The sequence below is a fragment of the Eubalaena glacialis genome, chromosome 3 (genome assembly GCF_028564815.1).
Source record: "Eubalaena glacialis isolate mEubGla1 chromosome 3, mEubGla1.1.hap2.+ XY, whole genome shotgun sequence".
Taxonomy (NCBI): domain Eukaryota; kingdom Metazoa; phylum Chordata; class Mammalia; order Artiodactyla; family Balaenidae; genus Eubalaena; species Eubalaena glacialis.
Window position 1 is genome coordinate 147,814,292 of NC_083718.1, and position 26,118 is coordinate 147,840,409.

General features: G+C 40.3%; 1 long non-coding RNA gene across 1 annotated transcript in view; it reads left to right on the forward strand.

Moving 5' to 3' along the window:
• Positions 1-26,118, forward strand: part of LOC133088548 (uncharacterized) — a 164,467-nt gene that overhangs the window by 14,366 nt on the left and 123,983 nt on the right. The window contains exon 3 of the long non-coding RNA XR_009700525.1: positions 18,117-18,201. This is a non-coding gene — a long non-coding RNA (uncharacterized LOC133088548). The remainder of the gene's footprint in view (positions 1-18,116; positions 18,202-26,118) is intronic.

Below are 26,118 nucleotides of genomic sequence, written 5' to 3' on the forward strand. Positions count from 1 at the left end.
TTTTTTTTAAAAAAATAAATTTATTTATTTATTTATTGGAGGCATTGGGTTTTCGTTGAGGTGCACGGGCTTCTCATTGCAGTGGCTTCTCTTGTTGCGGAGCGTGGGCTCCAGGTGCGCAGGCTTCAGTAGTTGTGGCACACAGGTTCAGTAGTTGTGGCTCATGGGCTCTAGAGTGCAGGCTCAGTAGTTGTGGCGCATGGGCTTAGTTGCTCTGCGGTATGTGGGATCTTCCCAGACCAGGGCTCGAACCCGAGTCCCCTGCATTGGCAGGCGGATTCTTAACCACTGCGCCACCAGGGAAGTCCTGAGGCACATCTTTGTTGCTCTAAAGCACTGAGATTTTGAAGTCGTTTGTTGTCATAGTGTAATCTAGCCTGTCCCCACTGATTCAGTAAATTAAATCATGATCAAGTGGCTTTCCCATTTTTAATAACCACAGAAAAAATATATGTATACATCTTCCATCTAGAGCCTCTAACAAGAATGAACAAAGTAGTGTGATCACATTAAACTGATAGCATTCTGGCCAAAATCAAAGCAATGTGATAATTTCAGTAGCAATGATCGCAATAGGATAGTTTCTTTCCACTTAAGAATATATTTTCTGTTAGGCTTTAATTAGTTAATTTTTTTGAATTGAAATATAGTTGATTTACAAAGTTTCAGGTACACATCAAAGTGATTCAGTTATACATATACATACGTATATATATATACACTATTTTTCAGATTCTTTTCCATTATAGGTTATCACAAGATATTGACTATAGTTTCCTGTGCTATACAATAGGTCCTTGTTGGTTATCTATTTTATATATAGTAGTGTGTATATTTTAATTCCAAACTGGTAATTTATCCTTCCCCTACCCCCTTTCCCCTTTGGTAACCATATATTTGTTTTTGGTGTCTGTGAGTCTATTTCTGTTTTGTATATAAGTTCATTTCTATCATTTTTTTAAGATTCCACAAATAAGTGATATCACGATATTTGTCTTTCTCTGTCTGACTTACTTCACCTAGTATGATAATCTCTAGGTCCATATATGGTGCTGCAAATGGCATTATTTTATTCTTTTTATGGCTGGGTAATATTTCATTGTATATATATACCACATCTTCTTTATTCATTCATCTGTCAGTGGACATTTAGATATTTGTTTCCATGTCTCGGCTATTGTAAATAGTGCTGCTATGAAAATTGGGGTGCATGTATCTTTTCTAATTAGAATTTTCTCCAGATATATATCCAGGAGTGGGATTGTTGAATCGTATGATAACTCTATTTTTAGTTTTTTAAGGAACCTCCAAACTGTTTTCCATAGTGGCTGCACCAGTTTACATTCCTACCAACAGTGTAGGTGGGTTCCCTTTTCGCCACACCATTTATTATTTGTAGACTTTTTGATGATGGCCATTCTGACCAGTGTGAGGTGTTACCTCATTGTGGTTTTGATTTGCATTTCTCTAATAATTAGTGATGTTGAGCATCTTTTCATGTGCCTACTGGTCAGCTGTATGTCTTCTTCATTTTTTTTTTTTTTACTTTTTGGCCACACTGCACGGCATGTGGGATCTTAGTTCCCTGACCAGGGATCGAACCCACGCCCCCTGCAGTGGAAGTGCGGAATCTTAACCACTGGACCGCCAGGGGAGTCCCTGTATGTCTTCTTTAGAGAAATGTCTATTTAGATCTTCTGCCCATTTTTTGACTGGGCTGTTTGTTTGTTTCTTTGATATTGAGCTCTATGAGCTGTTTGTATGTTTTGGAAATTAATCCCTTGTCGGTCGCATTGTTTGCAAATATTTTCTCCCATTCTATTAGGCTTTTAAAACTCTTATATATAACTTAGATGCTTGTTGCTACTTCATCTCTTGTTTCTAGTCAGTGTGCCCAGTTCTGTATCACTGGCCTAATGTACCCTAGAGGCCCTCCCAGTCTGACCCACTGGAAACAGCCTGCTCCTTGGAAGCAGACAGTATATTCTTTGACCTCTCTGAACTTCAGTTTCCTTACTTGTAAAGAGGAATGAAAAATACTACCTTACAGAGCTATTGTGAAGGTCAAATGAACTGTTATATCTGCTGCACTTCAAATAGCTTACAGCACATGTGGAGTTGGCTCCCTGAGTGCGTCAGGTGCCTTTCAGCTTTGAGTGTGGTGACGATGTTTTGGTTTGTCCTGAATGGTCCCAATTTCTCTACTTGTCCTTACATAATTATTGTGTCCCCTTCCACTCTCAAATATTCCTGTTTTGAGACAACTGATTGCATGATCCCTGTAGCTCTAAGCATCTGTGGTTCTATGGTCTTGATTATAACAAGCACCAGGGTCCATTTAGCTGCCATCTTCTGTGGAGGTTCCTTTGGTCATTCAGTAACTGTTCTCTCTTGCAAGGTGTTCAAGACAGACCTGCTTTAGACAGAACTTTTCATATTAATGTGATAGTGGACATCTCTGAAAGAGGCATAGAGGCAAAGTGTTGGAGAGAACCCAAAGTTCATATAGTTCAACACCTCAATTATCCCTGGGGAAATAGGACATAGAAGAGAGGTCACCCAACAATTAGCAGAAGGCCAGCTCTCATGTTTCTCCATGTCACACTCCTTACATGCTAGCCTGGTAGGTGGGTGTCCAAGCCCTAGGATGAGATTACAGAGTTCAAGACTCAGCTCTGCTACATGCTGGTCACTTCTCATCTGTCATGTGTGGGTAATAGTATATCTACCTCCTAGTTATTGAGAGAGAGAGCTCATGACTTAAAGCATGCAGAGTACTCAGAGCATGTGTGGGACACAGTGAGGGCTCAGAAAATGTTGCCCCCCTTCTGCTGTCATAATCAATTTACCTCATGGTTCCAACCATGGGCATTGTTATTTTATTAGATACTGGGCTACACAAATGCTTGAACCTTCTTTGTCCTCATGGAATATATTGTCCAGCAGTTTGGATCTCTCTGCAAATTCTTTATAATCAGTTCATTGTAAAAAGTGGGACAGGATGTGGCTGAGGAGAATCTGGCCCTTCCCTCCCATAATATACTTTGCAAGCCTAAAAGTTAATAATAAGATAATGATTATGGGCACAGACTTCTACATCCTTCTACATTCAGACTGCCTGGGTCCAAATCCTCGCTCTTCCCCTTGTTAACCATGTGACTTGAGGAAGTTCCTTAATTTCTCTGTGCTCCGGTCTTCTCATCTATGAAATGGGGGTGGTTATAGTGATACTTATCGCACTGGGTGCTTGTGATGGTCAGTGTATAGTAATACCTATCACACTGGGTGCTTGTGATGGTCAGTGTGCTAATATGAATTAAGTACTTAGAACAGTGTTTAAAGCATAGTAAATGCTGTGTAATGCCAGATTTTTAAAAATTAGTATGACACACGCTAAATTATTTTCTCTAATATCTTTCTCTGCTTTCTCTATCTAATGAAACTCTGGTCATTGTTTCCCTCTACCATGATGCCCTTTTAATTTATTATACAAACAGCTGTATAAAGTAATACAAATAAGGATAAATCATTTATAGGTCCATTACTTCATCAAGTTGTCTGCCATCTTTTCCCCAAGTTCTCTTGTAGTCTTAGACAATTCACACTTACAAACTTTACCTGGCTTTAATCATACTATATTAAGTTTTTAATTTATTTTTTCTTTTAACTTTTTATTTTAACATAATTTCAGATTTAGAGAGAAGTTGCAAGAATAGTGCAAAGAATCCCTGTGCCTTACTTTGGGCTGTTATAACAAAGTGCCATAGATTGGGAGGACTTATAAACAGCATGAATTTGTTTCTCACGTCCCAGGAGACTGGTAAGTCCAAGAGTAAAGTGCCAGCATGGCTAGGTTCTAGTGAGGGCCCTCTTCTGGGTTGCAGACTGCCCACTTCTCCCTGTATCCTCACATGGCTGAAGGAGAGGGAAAACAAGTGGGCTATCTCATGATTTTTTTTTTTAAGAATTTCACTTATTTATTTATTTATTTATTTATTTATTTATTTATTTATTTATTTATTTTTGGCTGTGTTGGGTCTTCGTTTCTGTGCAAGGGCTTTCTCTAGTTGTGGCAAGCGGGGGCCACTCCTCATCGCGGTGCGCGGGCCTCTCACAATCGCGGCCTCTCTTGTTGCGGAGCACAGGCTCAGCAGTTGTGACACACGGACTTAGTTGCTCCGCGGCATGTGGGATCTTCCCAGACCAGGGCTCGAACCTGTGTCCCCTACATTGGCAGGCAGATTCTCAACCACTGCACCACCAGGGAAGCCTCCTATCTCATGATTTTTATAAGGGCACTAGTCCCATTCATGAGGGTTCTACCCTCTTGGTCCCATCTATTAATCCTAATTACCTCCCAAAGACCCCTACTTCCTAATACCATCACATTAGAGGGTAAGATTTCAGTATATGAATTTTGGAAGAAACACAAACATTCAGTCCATAACATCCTTTATGCTGTTTTCCCTAGATCACCCAAATGTTAATATCTTATTACACTTTTAAAAATTATTTTCTCTTTTCCTCTCTGTGTTTTCTGAAATATTTGAGAATAAGTTGCAGACATATTTCTTTATCCTTAAATGCTTCAGTGTGTTTTTCCAAAAACAAAGATATTCTCTTCCATAACCACAGTATAATTAGCAAAATCAGGAAATTAGCATTCAGAGAATACTATTATCTAATTTATGGACCTTATTCAAAATTTACCAATTTCCCAATAATGCTTTTATACCAAAAGAAAATCATGGCTTATGCATTACATTCAATTGTCATGCCTCTTCAGTCTTAGTTAATCTGGAGCAATTTCACTCAGTCTCTCTATGTCTTTCCTGGCATTGACATTTTTGAAATGCACAGGTAAGTTATTTTGTGGAATATTCCTCAATTTGGTTATCTGATGTTCCCTCAGGATTAGATTCAGATTATGCATTTTTGGCAAAAATATCACAGAATGATGTTATGGCCTTCTCAGTGCCTTATGTCAGGAAGCACGTGGTGTCTGCCAGTTTTCTCTACTGTAAAGTTCCTATTTTCCTCTTTGTAATTAAAAATTTTGGAGAGATACTTTGAAACTATGCCAATATCCCATTACTCCTCAAACTTTCACCCACTAGTTTTAGCACTCATTGATAATTCTTGCCTGAATCGATTATTGTTATGGTTGCCAAATGGTGATCTTTTAAATCCAATATTTTGTCTACTTTTGTTATTTGGCTTTCTACTCTAAGAAAAATCTTTCCCTTCTCCACCATTTGCTTAGATCCATACAGACTCATGTATGTATTCCTTTTTTATTCAGTGAATTATAATCTTTACTATATTTATTTGTTTTGCTGTTCATATTGTACCATTGGCCACCTCTAGTCATTTTCCAAATTTGTTTCAAAAACCAGTTCTTTCAGTGGTCGAGTCCACTCAGGCTGGGTAAGCAGCTCACTCCTCTGTGTGCCTCTGGATTGTGTACTTTCCTCTCCTTATACATGTTTCTTGTTGGTTACTTGTTGGTTTCTATTTTCACATTAGATTCTGAGCTCTTGAGTATTAGGAAACTGTCTGATTCATCTCTATATCCTCAATGTTTAGTGCAGTGACTGGTGGAAGGGGGAAACTCAGTTCATCCTTGTTAAAAGCATGAATGAATGGAAGAAAGAAAAACAATGCTTAAGTTTCTACCAATCTGCCTCAATCTTTTCTTGGATACTAGCTCCTACTAGCAAAAAGGAAATCATCTATTAACGTTCATAGTATGCTACTGTGGGTCTTGCAATAGCAAGGCCAAATCAATGTGGATTAAATTGTTGACATGTAGGAACTTAACATAAATGTTTTCCCCCATTGCAGGAGCTGCCTGCCAACTCTGATCTCATATCCTTACTATTTCTTTACCATTAGTTTGATATGGTGCTGTTTTTCCTATTGGTTCTTCATTCATTAAGAACCTCTATGCTCAAAGATAAAATAAATCTAATGGAAAGGGCCTGGGCTCTTGATCAAGTGACTAACTGACCTGGTTTAGTTTCCAATCCGTGCAGCTAGATGTGTGACTCTGGGTAAGTTATTAACCTTATTGAGCTTTCATTTCCTTCACTCTGAAATAGAGATCATAACACCTGTGACCCAAAGACATCTTGGGCTCCAAATGAGATAACCTACTTGAAATCACTTTGAAACTCTCTGGAGCTTCTGAAACTTTACTTGGTGTTCCATTTGTCTGAGATGAACCTTCCTGGTCTCTGCTGCCTCTTTACTGGCAAATCCCTCCTTACGTTTCAGAACTCCACTCATATATCACCTTGTGGCCTCCAAGTAACATATTGTGCCCCTCAGATCTCTGTTTTGTCTGAATACAATAAAAAGGGACCCTGGGATATTTATTTTCCATTCACAAGCCACACACTGATTGGTTCCCCCTGAACTGCACCTGGATGTTCTTCATGGCATCTTATTTCTTTGCATAGTAATGATCCCCCAGTTAAACTTTCAGCTCTCGAACTGTGAAAGTATCCTTTGGTCCCCAAAGGTTCCCCCTCTCAGGATAAGCCATACCTCAAATCCTCATACTTGGGCTTATCCACTATGTGAGACACTCATTCCTGCCTCACCCTAACCCAATGGATTTCCCCTAGATTTGAGAAGAAGAAAACTGTTATAGATGGAAAGGGAGACTGCCCAGGCCAGAACATGTTCTGATGAACCTAGGGGCAGGAGAGGAATAAAGATGCAGATATAGAGCGAGGACTTGAGGACAACGGGGAGGGGGAAGGGTAAGCTGAGACGAAGTGAGAGAGTAGCATTGACATATATACACTACCAAGTGTAAAACAGATAGATAGTGGGAAGCAGTTGCATAGCACAGGGAGATCAGCTCAGTGCTTTGTGACCACCTAGAGGGGTGGGATAGGAAGTGTGGGAGGGAGACACAAGAGGGAGAAGATATGGGGATATATGTATACATATAGCTGATTCAATTTGTTATACAGCAGAAACTAACACAACATTGTAAAGCAATTATACTCCAATAAAGATGTTAGAAAAAAAAGGAGCCAGATGGGGCACATTAAACTTTTCCTTTGTCCATTAGCAATAAGGAAGTATTCATCCCCTATAATCTGCCTTTGTAGTGGTAGGAGGTTCAAAGTATGCTATAGTAAGAAGGATTTTGCAATTGTTCCCAAGATGGAATGGAGTAATTGATTTGCAATGCTTCCAAGGACACAGAAAAGGGGAAGTGGCAGCACATGTGCCATATTTGTGCCATCCCTGATCTAGTCCAACCTTTTCTATAACCGATGAATCTTATTGCCATCTTGGGCTAGACGTTCTTTCTGGTCCTTGACAGTTTCACATTCTCAGTGTCTTGTCCTTCCCATTCAGAAGGAAGTGTGGGTAAGGTGCTCTCCAAAGGTGAGGTATAGCAGGATGATGGATGATATTTCTGCCACTATGTCACTCCTGGATTTTCATCACTGCATTCCTGATTTGACAAGTGCATTAGTGTCCCTGGTTGGGGAAGGACTGATGGATGAATCGGTCCTCTGTGCATGGCCGTTGGGCAGGAAATTAATAAGAATGATAGCTGACATGATCTATGGTACTGTAAGCTCATTATGCCTGATTAGCTTCCAGCCTTTCACTCACTCTGACAGCTACAGGGCCTCAAGGTTTCCAATAGCAACTGTTTCTCTTTCTCTAACTGATTGCTAGGTCTCCAACCATGAAATCAGACCCTCCCACAGACTTGTCAGAGTGGGGACTTTTCTGCATTGTGTTACCTTCCCCTTCTCGGCAATGGGAAGGTGAGCTCCTGAGTTATCTAAGTGGTGTTGACAGTGAGGCCCTTTGAACTCAGAAAACAAAGTTTGAAGGGGTCAATCCAGTTCAGCTGATCAAGTTCTTATCAAGCTACTTACTATGTGCTGACATCTGTGTTCATTATGGAGGAGGCTATAGAGGTAGACCATGTGAAGCAGAAAATGAGGGAGAAGTATTTTAATTTCTATAACAAATATTTATGAAGTACAATGGCCCCAAGCACTGTGGTAGGCATTAGGAACAAAGGGGTATGAGAAAAGTAGATAAAATGAAATTGATGAGAGTGCCATAAATCATTTCAAATCAATATATATGTATTGAATTCACATATTATTATATGAATGTAATTGAATATATGTATTCAATTGAATCCAAAATGAATTGATGTGTCTATCAATATATACATACATATACTCATATATATACATATATTTATTTATACACACATGTATTCATACTTGTTTATTTATACATACATATATTCATATATACATATATTCTAAAAGCACCTACTATACCTACTATACCCTCAAAATTGGGCTAACCTCTCTCTGGAGTCTCCCTTTGTCATCCTGAACACCCTATCACCCCAGTCTTCCTCCCCTAAAACACACACTTTTTTTGTATTTTTGTTTATTTATTTCAGCTTTTACTTTAGTTTGTTTTTCAAATAGCCATAGATTAGCCTACATTTGTCATTATGAAGAAGATATGTGGGCTGAGATTTCAACTTCAATAGAGATGGGAGAGTAAATGAATAGTGAATAAACTAATTTAGGTAATTATTACTGGCAGTTTTTATAGTAATTATTCTTATGAATATGGGTTCCAAACAAATACACTTCAAAGAGCTGTTGATTCTTCTCCCATAGGCAGCCAAGTGGAAACGTTTGCTATCTTGGTAGAATAGAAAGGCGATGGATTTTTGCTTTAGAGTCAAACTCAAAAGTTACAGCTTCAGAGAACTCTTCTCTGATCCCACTCACAAGGTCAGGCTTCCTGTTACGTGAGAAGTGTATTGACTGAAATTGTGGCTCTATAAGTCATAAAGTGCCACACAAATGCGAATAATTATCATCTACTGTCTAGGACATGATCAGAGGGAAAAAAAATAAGATATGCTTTTGCATATCTTCGGTTTAGGTCTAGTTTAATTTTAGCCTATGGAAAAGGGTGAATTTTTCTTCTTCTTCCCACCATTCATGGCCAACCACAGGGGACCTCATTAGTGACTGAGTTGCCACACCCCTAACCTGGCCCAAGAAGTAATAGGGTCTGAAAATACACATGGCCTTAGAACAATTCAGACATGAATTTAATGGCATTTAAAGGATAACAACCATGCAGATATGCCTAGCCTCCCTGAAACTGTCTCTCAATGACCGCTTAAGAAATTAACATTTGGAGTAGTGGGAAGTGCATTGGTCTGGGCAGATGTTGCAAACCTTAGTCCTCCAGTTAAAAGGGGAACAGAGGACCATGCTCTTCCACATTCCCTGGTCTCTTGTCACAGCAGGACGTTCTGGCTCAAGTTCTATTCAATTTTCAAAAGATTTTTCTAAATACTTAAAGAGGCTGTTTTTTCCTCTCTTCCTTTCCCAGGCATCATGGAGGGTGTTGTGGTTTGCTTGCCATGCGAACTCAAGTGAGTCATTTCGTGTCTCTGAAGCTGTTTCCTCATGTAGAAAATGGAACTCAAAATCTCTACCTTGCCTACCTCTGAAAGTTGTTTGTGGAACTGAATCAGCAAAGAGAGAGAAGATCCCTTAAAACTCTATGGAAATATAAGGATTCTTTATTATCAGGGGTCTTTGGAGGGAAGGGAAGGAAGGTATGTGCTGTCTTCTCAGATCAGCACCAATATTTTCAAAATCAAGTTGACACATACAAATTAATAGTCCCATCTTGACATGCTCACTGGTCAAAAACAAGTACAGACACCAAAATGCTGGCTGACCTGCTCACCCCTGCCCCGTCCTGCTTCCTCCAAGTGCATATCTGTGGTTTTCGACAGCTTAATTTTCTTTCTTTCTTTTTTTCCTATACAACCATAGATTAGCCTACATCTGTCATTCTGAATAAGATATGAAGGCTGAAATTTCAATTTTAATAGTGATGGTGAGAGCAAATTAATATAGAATAAATCTGATTGAGCTAAATATTACTGGCAGTAATTTTATGATGATCATTCTTATGAGTACGGAGTTCTAAAGAAATTCACCTTGCAGCTTTGTCGGTGATTCTCTTTCCCATAGACAGCCAAACACAGAGTTTCGCTCTGATCCTGGCAGAATAGAAAGGGGATAGGTTTTAGCCCCAGGTAGTTCTGAGTTCCATCCTTGATCAAATTACTTATTTTCCACATATGTATTATAACAGGGCTACTTTTTTTGTCAGGGCTACTTATTTTTAGTTGTATTTTCATATCGTATAAATCTTGTTGCCTGCGGGCCTTCTCACTCTTTGAAACAATGAATTTCAGAGCTTTGGGGAGAAGCCTAGTATCTGCGTAAAACAACAGAGCTATTGCTCAGTTATGACTTAAACATTAAATATTTGTTTGTGTCCATAGCAAGCTAGAAGCTTAAAGGTGAGTTTTGTGGAGGAAGAATACAGCAGTTAGGATTTGCATTTGGTTGTGTGTCACAGAAACCTGGCTACCAAGACTTCATCCATAGGGTTTTGTTTCATGTTTTGTGGTTTTGTTTGTTTTTTTCACATAACAACAAATCCAGAGGCAGGTAGTCCAGAGCTAGCGTGGTGGCAACACAATGCTGTTTGGGACCCTGTGATGGTTGGTTTTATGTGTCAACTTGGCTAGACTACTATAGACTATAGTCACCAGTTATCCATTCAAACACTAATCTAGTGCTGGGAACGTATTTTATAGATGCGATTAAAGTCTATAATCAGTTTTCTTTAGGTAAGGAAGATTATCCTAGATAATCTAGGTAGCTCCAATTCAATCCATTGAAAGACTTTCAGAGCAGAACTGAGGCTCCCCTGAAGAAAAAAGAATTTCACCTGTGGATCTCAGCTTCCTCCTGTGCCCCAGAGTTCCAGCCTGCCCTTCCTGATAAGCTGCCTTACAGGTTTCAGACTTGCCTAGACTAGACAGCCCCCATGATTGATTACATACATTAGTCCTTTGCAATCCAACTCTCTCTCTGTCACGGTCCCCACCTCCACCCCCCCAAACTAGTTCTGCTTCTCTAGCAGAACTGTACCTGATATAGATCCAGGCTCCTGCTACCTTTCTCTGTCACCATCTTTAGTGTTTGCAGGCTGGCTACTGCACTGCTAGGCCTCATGCCTGCATTCCTGGCAGGAAGAAGGGGAAAAGAAAAAGGACAGAAACCAAAAACAAACACCAGTCAAGCCTGTTCTCTTTCCAGCGCCTTCCACTTGTAGCTCATTGGGGAGGACTCAGTCACATGACCAGCCCTAGCAACCACTGGGTCTGGGGCACACTCTGGCCCTGAATAAAAAAGGGGATCTATAGTAAGGAAGAACATGTTGGGTTGGTGACTATAGAGAAAATTTTTAAAATTCCTTTGTCATATGAAGAACAAATCCTGAGCCTCTTAGGTCATAGTTTCTTCTGTAGTTGTAGGAAGGCTACTACTTCCACCTGTGGCAACCAGGCCCTGAGGCTGGCTGCCTTGATGTAGAAGAACACATGTGCAGGAAATGGGAGCCCTGAGGCCTATGCCTTCCACCTGGAAAGATTCTAGGAAAGAGAGAGAATAGAAGAGGCAGGCAGATTGTGCCCTACCTCTCTCTGCATCTCAGTCCAGTGTAGGGAGAGCAGTAGGTGTTATGTGAGTGGTATAGCAGAAAGAGGCACTGCTCTTGGCCTTATATTTAGGACTCTGAAAGGAGGTGCAAAGGCAAACTCATCAGTACAGAATAGAGAGATAACCAAAATTAGGCTTTTCCAAACCACCTGTCTTTCCTGTGTGTTATGATCAGGTGACCCAAATTTCCCACATGACCCTGGGCTTGGAAAGTGATTGAGCTGAGAGTCAGCAAGCTTGCCGTAGGATCTGCTGTAGCGAGTAAGGAGAGCCAGGGGCAGGATGGAGACGGTGCCGTGGACTGGAGGTGAGGTGCCGGCAGAACCTGAGGTGTCAGAGACAAGGCTGAGTTGTTAGCAAGCACCCCAGGACCTTCAGAAGCTGGCCGGGGGGATGGGGAGGAGGTAGGGTGGGGCTGGGAGAGAGAAATAGAGACCCTGAGCTGCCTATGTGCCTCCTTTGGTGGCAGAGGACAGGGCAATGCCCAGGCGCAGGAGCAGTTGCCAGAAGTAATAGCGGTGGCCAGTCCAGTGAGCAGCTCCCAATGGCCCCTCCACAGAAGAGGCTGGCGATGGTCTGAGGGTCCCCAGGGATACAACCCTCATCGCCATTCTGCTGTCTTCGGTCCTCTCCCCAGATAGCACCCTAGACAGAAGCAGGAGAAGAGGGCCAAATATGAGTGACTGAGCCAGTTTCACCCAAAGAAAGCTAAACTAACCACAAAGGACTGCTGACTTATTGCATCAGGATGTACGTGCAGCAGACTGGATTAGGATATAGTCCCCCCAACCCCTCAACTGTCTAGGAGATGGAAACTCATTCATAGTTAAACTCATGAGAGTTAAGGAGAAAATGAGCTATATTTCTTTGCACATTAGAATCAGTGTGTAATTTTGTACCCCCATACCCCACCCCCGGCCACCATGTAAAATGAGGACAGTAATACTTATTACCTCCTGAGGTGGTTGGGAGAATGTAAATGAATCTCGCCCCCTCTGTAAAGGCGCAGGTGACTCAGGTATGATTAATAGGGTAGCTTAATATCAGTTACCTGCACTGACTGGCCAGCAGGACCTAAACAAAGCAAGGCTTCCTGTCGCCCTTGGGATGGCAAAGTAAGGAAGGTGTCTAGGAGCACATCTCACCCTGACCGGATTGTCACACTTTCTAACCCATATCTTCCCCGCCCCACCAATCACCCATATGTGCTGCTGTATTATCTTGTTTCTTTTCCTTCATAGTGCATCACAATACTGTGTTTATTGTACATCTCTAGAAGGGCAAGAGCCATATCTAATTTCCTAAAAACTTACGTGTATAGTAGCTATGTATTAATTAGTTAATTAATGATGTCATTACTTCCTTGGGGCCCTATGAACTCAGCTTTCATACACCCAACATGGCTGATCATACGTGGGTGCATTTTCATCAAAGGGAAAAATAGTTTATAGATCATATTTCTCTCTGCAATCACTATCCATTAATGTAATTTGTTAATTTTAATTTACTTTTCAAAACCAATGAAAAATTAGCATTTTAATAAGCACCAACTTTAAAGTATTTATGAATCAGTATTCAAATATGTGATCTATTTAGTCTTATAATACAATACCTATATTTTTTTGTAACACAAAACCAAAAAATACCACCTCCAAGAATTCTATATACTAACCTTGCTTTCATTGTGATCTGTTTTCCAGATTTTTTCTTTACTCTTAGTGTTTTAGGGGAATGAAGCTCTCCTCCCACCTAGGACCCATTGTAGCTTGTAGGAAAGAAGTTCCAGAATGGCTTTCTAGAGTATTTCCTCCAAAGAATATGTGTGTATATGCATGTGTGTGTTTTATATATCGATACATACACACACACATATTTGCATGTGTGTTTTATATACATATACAATGATATCTATATTTATCATACACACAGAGTACATATATTTGAAGTATAGTACTTTATGAATCGTAAAGTCATAAAGTCAAAGCCAGAAGGCTCCTAAAGACTATCACTCCAGCTCCCTTGTTTTAGAGTTGAGGGACTTTTCAAAGATCAGACAGTCTGTGGATGCCAGGGCTGTGCTTTGCATACCAAGCTCTTGACTTTTGGTTAAGAGCCTTTTCCAGGACCCAGTCTGCCTTCAATAAATGTGTCTCCCGTCTGGTTGGGAACTGGGCCCTGTGACCAGCCTAGACACATACCACTCTATTGAGAATCATGGTGAAAAAAACCAATTTCTTGAACCCTATCAGTGAGAGAGCTCATTTAGCACCTCCTCTGTTCACAGGAAACTTTTGACATATTCTTTAAGCTTCGTTATTATTCCAGCAGGAAATTGGAAAGATTCTGGTGCCAAAAAGGCTGTGCTGAAATGATAAAGACAGATAGAGCTGCTAATGGAGGGTGTCTGTGGAGGGAAGGGGCGAGAAAGAGGGAGAAAGAGGGAGGGGTACGGGGAGGGGAGGACAGACATCGTGATGAAGAAATGAGAAGATAGAGATGGTGAGAGAGCCAGTGAGAGATTAGAGGGGAGCAGAGAGAGAGATGGACTTAGGGAAGATATACAAAGACGGAGAAGAGCAGGAAAGGGAGGAAGGAAAAGGGAAGGTGAAGGCAGAGACACATACAGGATACCCAAAGCCAGAGGACTTAGAATAAGCTTATTTTTAAATGATATATTAGTTACTTTTTCTAATATCATGTGCAATATATTTTTCTTCAACCTCCAGACACCTTTTCAGGTGAAGTACCTCCATATTTAAAACATTGGGTCCAATTGTTAATATAAAAAGTTCAAATAAACACACTATTTTCCTTGTATTTTTCAGACTTTTTTTGTAGTATACTGGCACCCTGGAAAGAGATAGAAGAGAGGAGAGAATAGTGGAGGGGAGGTGGTGGTGGGGAGACAGGTGAGGAAAACCAAGAGCTAGGAACACGATAGGCAGATTCAGAAACTTAGACAAATAAAGCTACAGAAAGAACTAGGACTGAGACATGTATAATGCAGCTCTGCAATTCGACCTCAGAAGTGAAGAATGCAGGGGGACTGGCATGGGAAACCAAAGAGAATCAATGGCCAAATGTCTTCCCTGGCTAAGGGGTTTTGAGTGGACGTAGATTTGGACTGTGAGGTGGTTCTCTCTTTAAAGAACAGATTGGAGGGGTTCTTTTCAATACATGAATCTGAAGAAAAAATGGGGGATGTCTTTTTTCTAACTTGTTTATACAATACTGCAAGCTCAGGAGATGTTATGAACTGAATTTTGACCCCTAAAACTCATATGTTGAAGGCCTAACTCCCAGTGTGAATGTATTTGGAGATAGAGCCTTTGGGCAAGTAAAAGGTTAAGTGAGGTCAGAGAGTGGGGCTCTGATCTAATAGGACTCGTGTCCTCATAAGAAGAGGAAGAGACACCATCTCTCTCTCTCTCTGTCCTCCCCCTCTCCCTCCCTCCCTCTCTCTCTCTTTCTCTCTCTCTCTCTCCATACACAGATGAAAGGTTATGTGGGGACAAAGCAAGAAGGCAGCCATCTGCAAGCAAGGAAGAGATTGTCACCAGAAACTGAATCTGCCCACACCTCGATCTGGGACTTCTAGACTCTAGTACTTTGAGAAAATTAATGTCTGTTGTTTAAGCCACCCAGTCTATGGTATTTTGTTATGGCAGCCCAAGCTGACTAATACAGGAGGGGTGGAGTTTGATTAGGTTTTGTCAAATGCCTTTATTTATAGGCACTGAAATTTACATCCAGACCTGGCAAATAGTAGTTCTCAATAAATGTGTGTTGAGAAAGACCAATAGGTAAGTATTTTTACCAGTTTACACTAAGCTGATGATAATGTGATAGCAACCACATTAACATGAAATAATAACAAGTTATGCAAATGTTAGTTTTTTTTTTTTTTTTTAATTTATTTATGGCTGTGTTGGGTCTTCGTTTCTGTGCGAGGGCTTTCTCTAGTTGCGGCAAGTGGGGGCCACTCTTCATCGCGGTGCGCGGGCCTCTTACTATCGCGGCCTCTTTTGTTGCGGAGCACAGGCTCCAGACCCGCAGGCTCAGCAATTGTGGCTCACGGGCCCAGTCGCTCCGCGGCATGTGGGATCTTCCCAGACCAGGGCTCGAACCCGTGTCCCCTGCACTGGCAGGCAGACTCTCAACCACTGCGCCACCAGGGAAGCCCCATGTTAGTTGTTTTTGCATTTGATCCTCACAGCAACTCAAGAGACACAGCTATAACTATCATGCCCATTTTACAGATGGGAAAATGATCTTACCCCTTTAGCGCTGCAGTTTCCTAAAGGTCCCTCATTGGGTAAGTGTCAGGACCATTCTCAAACCCATACCTTCTGACTCCCTCCAGGACTCCCTTCAGCCAGAAATGCTTCTTCTCTGGGAAGAAGTTAGAACTCACTTGTTGGAGTTACTGCTTTTTTGAATCTGTCTGAAAAATAAAATGTGTTCCTTCATAGCTCAATGTGATCATAGCCAGGAATTTTTGGCAAAAATTTTTATCATCACCGTATGTTCTGGTCGACTAATGTGTGGAAGGGGATGGTGAAGCATGACATCCATCCATAATGCATGGAGGGTGGGTCACAGGGGGCGAGGGGAGCAGTGAGCAAAGCCCCTTTAGAATCAGGGACACCATGTGAACCACTGGAAGTTACATTAAACAGAGAGGAGGAATGTTGAAGTCCTGCAACTTGAGAGAAATCTAATACTGGAGCTTCAAGGCAGAATAACTTAGAAGTTCAGAGCAAGGAAAATAGAAAATGACATCTGATACAGGAAAATATCTCTGACCTGGACAATAAAATAAAATTAGCCTGCACTGCATGTTGGGAAGGTAGGGTTTTAAAGAAAAGGAATTTTGGCAATGATTAGTGACTTAGCTTTATACAAAAGAAAAAAATTGACTACATAATGAAATGCTTTTGTCTTTGACTCCTGGGTGGGCAGTTTCAAGATACGTTTCTGAAACACCTGTCTACCACAGATGTGGCCAAATCAACAATGCAACCCTGTATTGGTTTTCTCTCCTTCCTCTTTTTTGTCTGTGTTTTCCTCCTGTCCCTCATCCCTTCTTCCTAGAATCACTTCCTAAATAACCTGCCTGCACCTTGTCTTGGGTTCTGCCTTTGAAGGAACCCAGGCTAAGAGGGTCGACTATAGAAGAGATCCTGGAAAGTAGAACTTCAGAATGAGATTTTGGGGCTTGATCAGTACGATCTGCAGGATCAAAGGCTAGTACCCAAGAAGGGAACTTATACTAGGAGACACAGTAAGATTTCCACTGAACTTCAAACTGTATTTTCACCTGGCCATTTTGGGTTCCTCTATCATTGGACCAACAAGCAAAGAAGGAGTTGCTGAACTGGTGTGGGTAATGGACCCTGACTCCCAAGAGGAGCTAGGGTTGCTGCCACAGAATAGAGGGAGGGCTGAGTATGTCAGAAGCACAAGGGACTCATCTTCCATGCGTGGTGAGAACGGTGAGCTGACAACTGAAGCAACCATGCCCAGGAGCAGCCAAGGGCTTAGACACGCTTAGGGATGCCATCCTGGGGAAGGTCACCAGGAAAGCAGCCTAGACTGGCTCAAGTATGGGCTGGGAGTGAGGGCAATCTGTAGAAGGTGTTGGAGGAGGGAGGTAATGGATACTAATTAAGGCTTGGGACAGCTGTGACTGTGAGGATCTAGTTTGTTCCACTTGCAGAGTAGCAGCTAGCCACCTCCTTGAAGGAGATGAACTTAGCTTTGCATGAGCAAATCTGGGTGATGCCAAGGATGGGCTGTATTAGGTGCCTCTTGTGAGGTACTTCAAACCCTCTCAGCACCTCTTCTTACTTCAGCTGCTGCTGAGACAGCAAGTTCAATCTATAGGGAGCAGTATTATGTTAACTGACAAAGCCAGGAAAGGTCTGAGTGTGAATGAGTTAGTTCCCATGGCGTTATGCTTGACCCATGGGGTCAATAGCTGGTGAATAAATTCTTCCTCTACTCACCTCCTGGGAGAATAGTTCTGAGATGTATTCTAGAAGACTCCTTAGGAGTCCTGGCAGGATCAAGCATCACTCTCCTATAGTGGTGACCAGATCAGTAATGATTCATCTTCATATTAGTCTTCTTTCCTTTTCTCTTTCCATGTGTTTTATTTGCCCTGCTCCCAACTCCTATTTCCAGGAATCACTTCCCAGATGAAGTTTCTACACACTAGCCTTTGTCTCAGTATCTGCTTTGGGGAGGGAAATCCAGGCTAAGATCATGCAGTTTTGAAATTGTCTTCTAGTTGTACTAGATAACTAGTTTTAGCAATACTATATTAAGCATATACATATTAAGTAAATACCATATTACTAGTTTTTTATTTATTTGTTTTGGTGAATTGGAGACTGCTCACCTTTTAATTATAGGACTTTGAATTATTCACAGTATTTATTGTACTTACAGTTTTCAAACAATTTTTAACGATTCTTTTCTGTTGTCTATTCTTACTATCAGACGTTTGCCTTCCTATATCTGGTTCTCAGAATGACGATATTTGGGAGTTCCCACAAGGAATGCTGATCAGATGGCTAACGACAAGGTGGGTAAGGAATTTTCATAATCTTTTATATTTGCTATGTGTTTTTTCCTAGTCTGTTGCTTACTTTCTATAGTAGGTTTTTTTTAATTGTTGATCTTGTGTGTGATGTTTAATAATAGTCAATGGTTAAGGAGATTAAACTGTATGTATTAAAAACAAATAATACTGGCTCTTAAAACTAGAACTATAACCAGAAAAATATGTTTATGGTATAACATTAAATGAAAAAAGAGGATATAAAACTGTATTATATTGAATACAATAACTATGAAAAAAGGCTGACAGTGATTCCTCTGAGATAGTAACTGATAGTATAGTACTCTAGTCTTGGGCTCAAGGACAAAAATATTTTTAAAATCTTATTGAATTCTGTTATATTCCTCAAAAATATTTTTTAAAGTAAATGAAAGTTAAACACATGCAATTTTTGGTGTCAAGTAAACTGATGTGATTCAAATCTGATTGTGCCTGTCTTTTCCATGCAGTTGGTAACACACAGGGCTTTGTTCTTTCATTTGGAGAAAGTCACACTTTATTAATAATAACAACCCAGTCTCTTGAGGGATCACCGAGCAAAGGCACAGGGCTTTGAAATGCTAGGCTCTGCCCCAGCTTTCAGGATATTTGGAGAACATTTCCCTGGAAGCTAAAGTAGCAGGGAATTTGCTTTCTTTCAATGGCCTCCTCAAACACATGTAACTTACTGGCGCTTAAAGACTTACATTTGTAAAAGCCATTAGTGTCGATTAATATAGACAAATGATTGAAATGGGGACATTGGGAGGTGCAACTCCACACCTTGTACCATTTATGGGCAGGAAATGAGGAACAATTAGGTTGGTGAGGCTGGAAAACACCCCACTAGCCCTGCCTGCATGGGGTCAGCTTCAGGAAAGCTCAAGGGGAGTGTAATGGGAGAAGGGCTAGGGCCAGGACAGCGACAGATGGGAGCAACAGACAGCAGTTTTGGCCAAAGCAGATTTCTCAGCTCCACTCCTCCATGTTTGACATTGCTGGTGATAATGATGACAACTTGGATTTGGGTTCTTACAACTGCCTTGGAAGTATACTCAGTTGTTGATTCACTCATCTACTTTTTTCAGTCAACAAATATTTTCTGAGCACTTAGTCTGTTCAAGGGATGCTATGGCAAATGGGACATAATCTCTGCCTTTATGGAAGTGATAGTCTAGGGAATTTCAAGGTAGTGTGATAGATCATGGGAGATGAGGGAGCTCATAGGGAGGCACTTAAATCGAGTTGTACATGTTATGAAGGCTTCTCATAGGAGGTGAGGTGCAAGATGAGACTGGATGAGCAAATAAAAATCCTCAATTTAAAAAATGAGAAAACTGACTTATAGAGTTGAAGCAATCTGCCATGCCACAAAAAACAAAGAGGAAGCCAACTCATGTCTGGCTCTAAGGGCAAAATAACGTAAATGAATGTTTTTAATGGGAGTTGACCTACTTATATGCCTAATACATTTTGAAATTTTTGATTGAATTATTTGTGAAAAATTATATTTTATACCCTCTGCCTAAGTAGGCTAGGAAGTGGATGGTTTTTTATTTTCTTACTAAAATTCACTCAAATACATACTTCTCAAATAACTCTAAGGCACTTTGCTTAGCCCCAAGGGGCACACAAACAAATTCTATGGTGCCCCTGTGCTCTAGACTCATGGGCTGGTGGAGAAGGCTGTGATGAGGATGAGAATAGAATTTCTCAAACCGTGCCCTGTGAGATAGGAGAATAAGAAATTCCATCTGGTTTTGTATAGAGAGTATGATTAAAAGATTTAGATAGACCTAATGAGATATAGTATTTGAGTGAGGCTTTACAGTAGGAGACAGGGGGAAGGATCAATCTTATAAGCAAGAATTCACATAACATGATATTACATTGTGATGCTACATTTTGAGTGTGATTTTTGAATGTGATGCTTCATTGTGATGAAGTGTTGTGTCTCCTGTTGAGTTTTTATTTCTCCTGATTATCAGCTCTATGTATTCCAACAGCTGTTTTTCTATCAGCCAGCTCATATGAATGCTTACCTAGTTTGCAGTTTAAAATTGTGTTTGGACTGGAAAATTTGATAACTCATTAAAGCATATGGTAGATTAGATAACAGTTCAAAACATTCTTAGAATGGGCATAACACAGGGATCACTGGTTCAGCAGCGCGAAACACAGATGAGACTAGAATCTAAGGGAACATAAGGACTCTGATGATGCACTGGAGAGTGCACGCCTTTTAAAATGGGGCCAGTTATTACTCATAGACAAATAGGTTATGGCCAGGCAGGAAGAGGTGTTCAGAGTTACTAGATCTTCTGATTTTCCAGAGAAACCAGGAATCTGCATTTTTTGTGTGTAATCTAAAGCATTTTAAATGTTAGCAATAAATTACTGCTTCAGAATATACTACATGGAGCAATTACAGTTAAAGATAATCCACAGATTGGATCCTACCTACAAACCAGTGATTTGCAACGGCTGGCTGGCCCAATAATAACTGGACTAAGGTTTTGAGCACATTCCTAAGTGCTTTATTCATATAACTCATTTAATTCTCACAACAAACCTTTGGAAGCAGGAAAGGTGATGATGATGATGATGATGATGATGATGATGATGATGATGATGATGATGCTGATGATGCTCATTTTACAAAATGAAGAAATGAAACACAGAGAAGTTAAGGAATTTCCCAAGAACACCCAGCTATCAAATAGCAGAGTCAGCATTCAACCCGAGGCAATTTGGCTCCAGAATTTGTGTTCATAATCACTACAGTGTTTCTCAAAATAAATGGCTTTTGTATAGGGACTCCTTGACAACGATTAGAGGTACTCAGGGACCGTTTTTCTGATCTTAATTTTGTTTCAGATGGTAGGGGTGTGAGAGACTCCCATGAATGCATGCAATGCCTCACTTATTCTAAGTTTATTTTGCAATAGCATGAAACTGTAGTGCCAAGAACAAACGTCTTTGGAAGCCTAGACTCAAGTTTTAATTCTTGCTCCTCCAATTATTGGCTGGCTGAGTCTTGGTTTCTTCACTTGAATAATGAGGATGATGAAAAATATCCTGCAGGGTTATTGTAAGAAATAGAAATGATGCATGAAAAATACTTGGCTCAAAATAAGTGCTTGTTAAATTAGAGACATTATGATGACAATGATCATTTTTGGCGAAGCATTTAACTAATACATTTAAGACACTATGTTGTGGAGAATCAAATATTAATCCCATATAGTTCCTGCCATAAGAAAATCGAGGGGTCAAATAGTTAAGTAGAGATGATACACTTTTATGAATTGTGACAATATAATATAAGGTACCAATTATAAGTATGCAGCTGAGGATGATCTAAAAGGCAGAGATTAATATCATTGGAGGAGATCAATGAAGATTTCTTGAATGAAGTGGCATTCAAGCTGCTTTTTTTTTTTTTTTTTTTTTTTAAAGATAAGAGAGCTTTGGGCAAGAAGACTTGAGATTAGAAGGTTACAGGTGAAGTAAGATAGTATGAGCAGAGACACCAAGTTGGGACAAATGGGTGTCGTGAAAGTGGAAATACTAATTAGCTAACTGGACGTAGAGAGCAGGATATGTGGAAGACAATGGCTGTAGAGACATCTGCAGGACCGTTCTTCAGGTTCAGCCAACAGGTAGCATTGTTGTTTCTCACAGTCCACACAAGGTCTGTGCTTGCGTGTTCTCTGGGCTGTAAAGGGGAAATGGAGGGGACAGCTGGCAAGTGTGCAAACTGGAGGGAAGGAACTTAATTTCCTGTCCAATCAAGGTTCACTGACTTATGGAGAAGGAATTCCAGTTGGAAAGCCATATGTCCTCGTATAAAAGCAGGGGGGTGATGTGTGGAATTAGAAGATTTCTATAAAACAAGTTGAAAATTGGGAGTTGTGAAGGTGTCTACTAGAAGAACCCTTTGAAATCCATTGGCTCCATGTAAACCTGTAAGACTTCCCTATGTGCAGAATGGAATGCTCATCTGGAGAGTTCTTTCTTCACAACAAAGACTAAGTTCAAACCAGAAAAGCAGTGTTATATGGTAGGAAAAATGCCAGCTGTGGAGTCATTCACCCTGGGGTCCAAAGTCTGGGTCTTTTCCTGACTAGCTCTAAGAATTCAAACAAGTCATTTGTCTCTCAGCTCCCATCTCATCTTTAAAATGAAGATAATATTTATTGTGTTTTAATGATATCATAATTAAACATTTTATGAGGTGATGTTTATATGATAGGGGTGTAGCCATGCTGGTGTAGTATCACCTGCAGCATGGTGTAATGCTGCAGGTGGTACTGAGGTGAATCTGAGTCCATTCTCCGTGATATATTGTCTTGGTGTCTCTGCAATAAAATTCTGACTTATGTCCATCACCTCTTTCCAAATTCCTTCAGGCTACATCCCTATCTCTACATCCTTCCAATATATCCTTTCAAATTCTACCCAACTGCAATTAAGTATAGGCATGCCCAGGCAAAAGCAGCATGGTACAGGAGAAAGAACTTGGATTTGGAGTCATAAGTCATGGGTTCTTAATGTTGGCCCTACCAATAAATGGGGGCTTTGAGCCTCAATTTCCTCATCTGAAAAAAGTAGTGAAGAAATGAGACAAGGTATGTGAAAGTATATGATACAGTCCAGGTTCTTAATGCATATGTAATGAATGATAGGGGTGGAAAGAAGAACACCAAATGCTTCTTGGCCACTGGGTCTGGAAACTGGCTGTCTTGGGGTAGCACAAGGTGGTGGAGATGGAATAAAAGGATTCACAATAGCTTCAGTTGCTAATGATGGCAGTCTTTTTGTGCCCTGATGACAAAACAAGAGAATTTGTTTCTCCCCTGACCTACATGTGTAATTAAGCCCACCAGGGGTTCCCAGATAGAGACCAGAACTATTTATTTCCCAACTACTCCTGTATTTTTCATATCTTTGCCTTTGCCCAGTATGTGCCCTCCACCTAAAATTCTTTTCTTTTATATTTGACTATCCCTTCTCTTTTGCTATATCACTGAGGCTGAAAGTTGAATCTTATTTTTTATTATGTCTCCTATGATTTCCCCATATCACCTAACCCAATGCTATGCATGTGTTAAGTTCTCAGGACTTTTTTTCCCTTACGGAATGGATAAAAAATATAGATGTTAAGAGTTAGAGGATAACTTAGATATTCATTCTAATCCATGGCTGCCATTTCTTAAAATGAGATCCACAAACTATAGACGGCATTCTGTGAAGCACCTGAAAATATGGGTAAAATGTTGCATATAAAACTGAATGTTCATTTTCTTTTCTAGGTAGGGTATCCATAGCTTTTCTCATATTTTCAAAGCAGAACATGATCCACAAAATGCTTAAAATCCACCCTTTTATTTTATAAATGAAGCCTAAAGAAGGCACATATTTTGGCTAAAGTAATATAGTCACCAAGATACTAATAGAACGAGGAAGAGACACAGGACTTACTAGTTTTCCTCCCAGGGGCCTTGACAAGCATGTTGTCATTCATTCATCCATTCATTCACCCTTTCAACTCATTCTTATATGGGTACTCTGTACTATTCACTATTGTAAGTGCTGAGCTTAGAACATTGAACTAAATGGGCAAATACCCTTGCCTTCATAGAGCTTACTTTTTAAAATTATTTTTATTGTAGTGTAGTTGATTTACAATGTTGTGCTGGTGTCAGGTGTACAGCAAAGTGATTCAGTTATACATATACATGTACCCACTCTTTTTTAGATTCTTTTCCCATATAGGTCATTACAGAGCATTGAGTAGAGTTCCCTGTGCTATACTGTAGGTTCTTATTAGTTATCTATTTTATATATAGTAGTGTGTATACTTACTTTCTAGAGGAGAGTGGCAGAAAATAAACAAATAAACAATAAAACCCATGCTGTATCAGAAGGTGATTAGTTCCAAGGAGAAAACCGATGGTGAGAAAGGAAATGGGAAGTGCCTCTGGGGAGGGGTGGCGCTGGTTTAAAGAAAGAGGTCAGAGAAAATCTCTCTGGAATGGAGATTTTTAAGCTGTCAGTGAATTACAGCCAATTCTTGTTATTTGTGGAGTTATGTTCTATAAAGTTGCCACGAGTACCAAATTAGCAAATACTGAACCATGGCTCCCAGGGGAAATATAATGTTAGGCTCCTGTGAGCCTCTGTTCACAACACCTTTGTCAACCAATCAATTCATAATCCTGTTTTATGTGAGTTTCTGTTTAAAGACCCCTTATTTAATATATACTGTTGAATCATTAACATTGAACTCACGCCTAACAGTACTATAACTCATGCCTGCATGACGCTTATCTAACACACACATTATTCTCTGTCAGGCACATCACAACCTTCTCAGACTTAGAAACACTAGACAGCATTTCAGCACTATGTTTGGGGGCCATTTTAAACAGCAAAATCACCAACAGAGAGCACAAAAATGTGAAAAATGTGGCACTATTAGGGCACAAGAAAGACACTTGTTTATAGGACAAGAGTCAAAATGAGAAGGCAGAGCATCTCCTAGCTTGAACTCAACTGGGGGCATGTGTGATGAGCATCTCAAGTGTGATTCACCACCTTGTGAATGACCATGAAAGCTCCCAAGTGTTGATTTGTGAGATTACAAACAAATTTTAGCAAGCCGGTGAATTCACAAATATGGAATCCACAAATAATGAGGACCAACTGTAGTTGGCTTGCTGGGAAATGGAGGTGGTTTCCTGGAATACTGATTGATACCCGTAGGTTTCCTAACTCCCTGCTAGTGCTCTTCAGTGGTTTACAGTCTGTGCTTATTCTAAACGTTTGTTCCCAACGGCTGTGGTATAAGACTTTTTTTCCTCTAAATCCACTCAAATGTTACTGAGTGGGAAAAAGAAAGAGTGAGAAAAGCCAGATGCAGAAGCAGAGAAACTTTTCCATGCAGGAGTGTTGTTCAGGCAGACAGACTGCTTGTATTTCCTGTAGACCTTTAAATTTGGGGGCCCCAATCCTAGCCACTGTGCAGGGATAATTTGTGACTCCTTTTCAGTGTAATAATTAATCCCTCCTCTCCACCTCACCTCCAACTCCCCGACTTCCCTTCCCCATGGACATGGTCCAAAAACATTAGCAAAGTTCCTTTTCTGATTTGTGACTTGTCCTACAGAGCATAATGTCTCTAACTAGGTGATTTTAACCAGAAAGTTAAGAGCAATTTTATGTTGTCTTTAAACCAGAATTCCCCCTGCGCCCCCCCCCCAAGGCAGCGCAATTCCAATTTTTAATGAAAATCACTGGAAACAGAAATTTTTGTAAAAAAACAGTTTGAGAAAGGCAGTTTGTTCTGGAAAACAGGACTCAGCAGTGCAGCTTGGCCGTGCTACAGGAAGTCCTTGAATGGAGTGGAGGGACTGAATCTAAGCCGCAGACTAGGGAGGGTAAGAAACGCAGGGTCTAGGCCTAGTTCTGCTTGTACACCCTTTGTGACCTCGGGCAAATTTCTCCCTCTCTGTGCTTCCATTACTTAATTGGGAAATGGGAGGTTAGATACTCTATAGGATAACTCCCAGCCTCAGGATTCTGGGACACTAGAAAGATAAAATCTAATAATAGTCTTTAATCTGTATCCATTAATTTATCAGAAAAATATTTTGAAGTATGTTTTGAAGCTTAGTTTCTTTCTAAGAAAATCTTGCTGAGACTAAAACATTTTAGAGTTTTTAGAATTTGTAGAGTTTTAGAGTCACCATCAATATGCTCTGAATGTCTGTACTTTACTTATGTAGCCATAGTATACCTGGCAACAAAGTCTGCATTTCCTCACACAAGAGCTAAGAGCTTGTATGATCTAACCTTTGCCTATCAATCCAGACTCACCTCTCCTCATCCCAACCCCTA